The following is a 5466-nucleotide window of genomic DNA, read 5'->3' as shown; positions in this document are numbered from 1 at the left end:
CAGGCTGGTGTCTGGGCTCTGGCTCTTTGCAGACAGGGGATTTCTGTGGGTGTCTGGGGGAGGGACTGGACACTGCAGAGTCGTCTCTGGGGACCGCGGGTTCACTGGGCAGTGCCTGCCAGGCGAGGGTTAGCCAGGAGGCTTTTGCTGGCGAGGTGGACAGACTGGTGTGACCGGGGCTGTCGCGCAGGTTAAGCTCCAGCCAAGCTCCCCCTTGCTGAGGCAGGGAGAGGGGTTCCACAGGGGCTCCCCGAGGAGAGTGTCACGCTCCCCTCCAAATACCACAGCCAGCAGCGTTTGTTCTGTTTGGGGTGCCCTTGTTCAGACCCTGCTGGCACTCGGCTGGTGTAAGCGACTGGCTGCTCCCGCGGCAGAGCTCCACCCAGTCCTTTCTCCCATGCAGCATCTGGGGGTGGCAGTGGCTCTCCTGGCTGGTGATGCTCCAGGACAGGGGCATCCAATGTCACCCTGCCTTGAGCTGGCATCTGGGTTCCGTTCCTGCAGCCAGGGGTGGTCAGAACTTGGACAGACAATGGATCAATAAGAACATCAGAACGGCCAGACTGAGTCAGACCAAGGGTCCATCCAGCCCAGTCTCCTGTCTACCGACTGTGGCCAATGCCAGGTGCCCCGGAGGGAGTGAACAGAACAGGGCAACCATCGCGTGATCATTCCTACCAAGCACTCTGCCCCTGTCACATCCATTGCAGCTGGCCTGTCTCTGACTGTCTTGGTCCAGCTGGGACCTGCTTTTAGTCCCTCTGCCCTGAGCAACACCTGTCACCTCATGAAGTTCGGGTCACATTTTGTCTGGGCTGAATTTTAGGCTCTTGTCCTTAACATCACTGTAGAAAAGTCTGGTCATTTTCAGCCAGGGTCTCGTTCCGTGTCTGTATCATTGCTCCCTTCACCTGCATGGAGGAGAACGTCTGCAGGTATTTTCACCCCAGGTAGCCCTTCTGGTGCTTGGGTAAGTTGTGATGCTGACAGATCAGGTGCCAGCTCATGCCAAAGTCACCATGTCTCAAGGGAGCTTGCTGAACATAGAAACTTCTACGACTTTTTGGAACTTAAGATTGTAACTCATTTGTGTATCTATGGTTACCTGCTTTAATCTTGTAAATCTCTCTAACTTCTTTTTCCTAGTTAATAAATCTGTGTGTAATTTATTATAGGACTGGCTACGGGGCCTGTCCGTGACTCCCAGGTTAGGCTGCTGCAGGGCCTGAGGAGCTCACACCTGGTAACTGGTTGGTGAAATCGAATACAGAGCTCACAGCCAATGGGGGGTTGGTGCCGGGTTCCCAGCACTCTGCCCTGAGGCTGGCATGCACGCCCTGGGGTCACGGCAGGCAGCGTTACATGAGCCTTCTCTGGAACACCTCTGGTGCTGGGCTTGTGCCCGTCCGCATGCGCAGCCATGTGCAACAACCAGACAGTGTCGCACAGGTTGTCAGCACGCTGGACTCTATCCAGGCTGACGTGCCAAGCCCCATTCCTCCCCTCCCGGCCCGTACAGATTCTGGCTTTGGAAAGTTCTGGCAAGATGTCATCAGCTGTGGCCAGTGGATAGTGGCATCTTTACAATGCCTGGTCCAGAGGCTTCAGGTCTCTGCAGATGCGTTATTTATCTGATGGTTTCTTACCATCATCATGCTGCTAACTCAGCCTGCATTGGCCTCTCCAGGTGTTAAAAGAAAAGGAGGACTTGTGGCACCTTAGAGACTAACCAATTTATTTGAGCATAAGCTCATGAAAGCTTATGCTCAAATAAATTGGTTAGTCTCTAAGGTGCCACAAGTCCTCCTTTTCTTTTTGCGAATACAGACTAACACGGCTGTTACTCTGAATCCAGGTGTTAAGTATCAGAGGGGGAGCCGTGTTAGTCTGGATCTGTAAAAGCAGCAAAGAGCCCCGTGGCACCTTATAGACTAACAGACGTATGGGAGCGTAAGGTTTCGTGGGTGAATACCCACTTCGTCAGATGCATGTTTTGAAGACCATCCGACAAAGTGGGTATTCGCCCACGAAACCTTATGCTCCCATACGTCTGTTAGTCTGTAAAGTGCCACGGGACTCTTTGCCACTTCTACGTGTTAAGATACCGCTCCTCTTCAGCTTGCAAGCTCCTTGCGTACTGGAGTGCGCAGTGCCACTGGAATTTCCCTTCGTGGTAAGCTCACAGGTTCCACTCGCAGCTTTCCTTCGAGGCCCCCGCTGCCTTGGAAAACACGCCCCCCCCGTGCTTCTCAGATGGGCTCCGTTGCCCAGGGGACTCCTCCTTTTGCTACCTGCACTGCAGCGCTGAAATCCTGACCCTGCACCCTGAGAAGCTCCATGGCTTGTATGGCTGTGTGTACGTGGGTGTGTGCAGTGTGGGGTGTGTGGTGGGGGGTGCAGTGTGTACATATGTGACACAGTGTGGGTGTGCAGTATGTATGTCTGCACGTGTGCGCAGTGTGTATGTGTGTGTGTGTTTGTGTGTGCAGGGTGTGGGGTGTGCAGTGTGTCCGTGTGTGTGTGTGCAGGGTGGGGTGTGCAGTGTGCTCCCCATCCACCACTGCAAACTTCAGCTGTCACTGCCTGTTGCTTTCCGGGTTAGTTCTCACTTTAGAGTCATAGAATCATGGAAGATCAGGGTTGGAAGGGACCTCAGGAGGTCATCTAGTCCAACCCCCTGCTCAAAGCAGGACCAAGCCCCAACTAAATCATCCCAGGCAGGACTTTGTCAAGCCTGACCTTAAAAACCTCTAAGGAAGGAGATTCCACCACCTCCCTAGGTAACGCATTCCAGTGTTTCACCATGCTCCTAGTGAAATTTTTTTCCTAATATCCAACCTAAACCTCCCCCACTGCAACTTGAGACCATTACTCCTCGTTCTGTCATCTGCTACCACTGAGAACAGTCTAGAGCCATCCTCTTTGGAACTCCCTTTCTGGGAGTTGAAAGCAGCTATCAAATCCCCCCTCATTCTTCTCTTCCGCAGACTAAACAATCCCAGTTCCTTCAGCCTCTCCTCATAAGTCATGTGTTCCAGACCCCTAATCATTTTTGTTGCCCTCCGCTGGACGTTTTCCAATTTATCCACATCCTTCTTGTAGTGTGGGGCCCAAAACTGGACACAGTACTCCAGATGAGGCCTCACCAGTGTCGAATACAGGGGAACGATCACGTCCCTCGATCTGCTGGCAATGCCCCTACTTATACATCCCCAAATGCCTTTGGCCTTCTTGGCAACAAGGACACACTGCTGACTCATATCCAGCTTCTCGTCCACTGTCACCCCTAGGTCCTTTTCAGCAGAACTGCTGCTGAGCTGCTCGGTCCCACTTTCCCATGGGCTGCGTTCTGCTCTCTCTGGACGTGCGTAGCTTGCGCCTGCTCTTTGTGATAGGTGAGTTTGAGTCCCGTCCCTGCAGGAATCATGCTGCAGGAGGCTCTGCCCCCACAGGGCATTGCCTGTCACCGTCGCTGTGTGCACGGAGGGTGGGATTGTCCGTTGCTGCTGTCCTGGCCCGGCAGTCTGAGCCTGCTACGCTCTGGGACTCCAGGAGGGTCGCGATGTCATCGCTGCTGTCTGACGGGCCCTCCCCCTCTTGCACCAGGCTGAGCTCCTCAGCTCTAGGGGTTCCTGGCAGTGCTGTCCGGGGCGGGCACTTCTCCTTTACCCGCCCAGACGCCCGCAGACAATGCATCTCCCCAGGGGGCTGGAACATGCCACCTTCTCGCCTCTGCTGGGGTCTCCCTGGCGGTATTCCTGGGGCTGTCCTGCCTCCCTGGGCTTCCATCCCGTCTCCTGAGACTTCAGCTGCGTGCCCCACGGCTGATCATCTGTCTAATGTGAGATCGTCTTCCCGGAGCAGCTGCTCCCGCAGGGCCGACTATGCGGTCTGGAATTAGGGCTTCTGTCAGCTCCCCGAAATTGCCCGGCGCAGCCCGTGTGCGTAAGGCAGTAACATAGAGGGCTGTCCCCTCCCCTTCGGGCCCCAGGGACCCGGGATGCTGGGAAGCTCGAGGCAGTGGTGTCTCGGCCTCGCTCCCCAGGAAGGTTCACTAACAGCTCCACTGTCCTGCCGTTGTCACCCTCCTGCACGGCCAGGTCTGCGTGCGGCTGGAACGCCTCCTCCCACCGGGTCCATCGCTGGCCTACGCCTGTGTCTGCACGACCCAGGGCTGCAGCCCGAGTGCCATGGCTCCCAATGCCGGCCCTGCCCTGGAGAGAGCTCACAGCACACAGGGCAGCTGAGCGCAGGTGGAAAGTCACTAAATCCTGGGCTCTGCTCTGTCCACATGGCCCCATTGCGCCCAGCCCTGCTCCCCGGGTCCACTGGTGCCCACTCAGCAACAGACCCTCCCTCCACGGGCCCCCCGACTCCAGTGCCACTGATCGGGGTACATGGAGGACCCTTCCAGCCCCAGCCCAGAATGAACGGGACGCTAAAGAGTCTGCTGTGGAGTCTAGTGGGATAGAGCTGGGGGGCTGAGAGCCAGGACTCCTGGGTTCTATCCCTAGCTCTGGGAGGAGGGTGGGGCCTAGTGGGATAGAGCAGCGGGGGCTGGGAGCCAGGACTCCTGGGTTCTGTCCTAGCTCTGGGAGGGAAGTGGGCTCCAGCAGTCAGAGCCACAGGAAGGATGAGTCGGGGGTTCCTGGCTCTGGGAGGGGAGCGTGTCCTAGTGGTTACAGCTGAGGGCTGTGACATCAGGGATTCTAGCCCCAACTCTCCACTGATTCACTGCATGACCCTGTGTGAGTCACTTCCCCAGGAGCCCATTCCCCGGCTGTGCTGCGTGCTGGGGCTGACGAGGCCGGTGTGGCGGTCGGGGCTTGCCAGGGCAGAGTGAAGTGCCCGTCTCCAGCAGAACCATCCCTGCTGTTCACAAACCCACACCGTCCCCATGTGGGAGACAGGGCTTGTCCTCCAGGGGAGGGAGTTAAGGCACAGAGGGGAAAGGATTGGCATAGGTTGGCGGTGGAGCGGGGACCAGGAGCCTGTCGTCCATGCGTCTGCCCCGTGCAGGCCTTTCCTTCCTCGTGGAGGAGCTGGGGCCACTGGGTGAATGAGCTGTCCTGTCTCCAGGGCCGGGGCTGGAGCCGTGTTGGGCAATAGCCTCAGAGCAGGTCCTGCCTGCTCATTTCCTCCCGGCGGGGGCAGCTCTGCTGACGATGCTGGAGCGGGGCCGTGCCCGCTCTCCTGGCAGAGCAGAGCCCCGCCACTCCCTGGCTGGGCTGGGTAACTCGGAGCCACCTTGCCCTGCCCCTATCGCAGGAGGATCTGCAGAGCTGGACGGGTTCTGTGGAATGGTTAACCCGAGGCAATCTCACCCTGAGCCAATCACAGCCGGCAGCAGCAAATACCTGCCGGATTAGAGCCACTGCTCCCCACAGCTCTGGCTCTCTGGCCCCGGGGAGCCTGGCCGGAGCCGCTGCGTCTCCCCGAGCCCGTGCAGCCCTCGAGGACGCTGCC

This window comes from Eretmochelys imbricata, chromosome 2, assembly GCF_965152235.1.
Source record: "Eretmochelys imbricata isolate rEreImb1 chromosome 2, rEreImb1.hap1, whole genome shotgun sequence".
Classification (NCBI taxonomy): domain Eukaryota; kingdom Metazoa; phylum Chordata; order Testudines; family Cheloniidae; genus Eretmochelys; species Eretmochelys imbricata.
Note: the sequence above shows the minus strand (reverse complement) of the source record.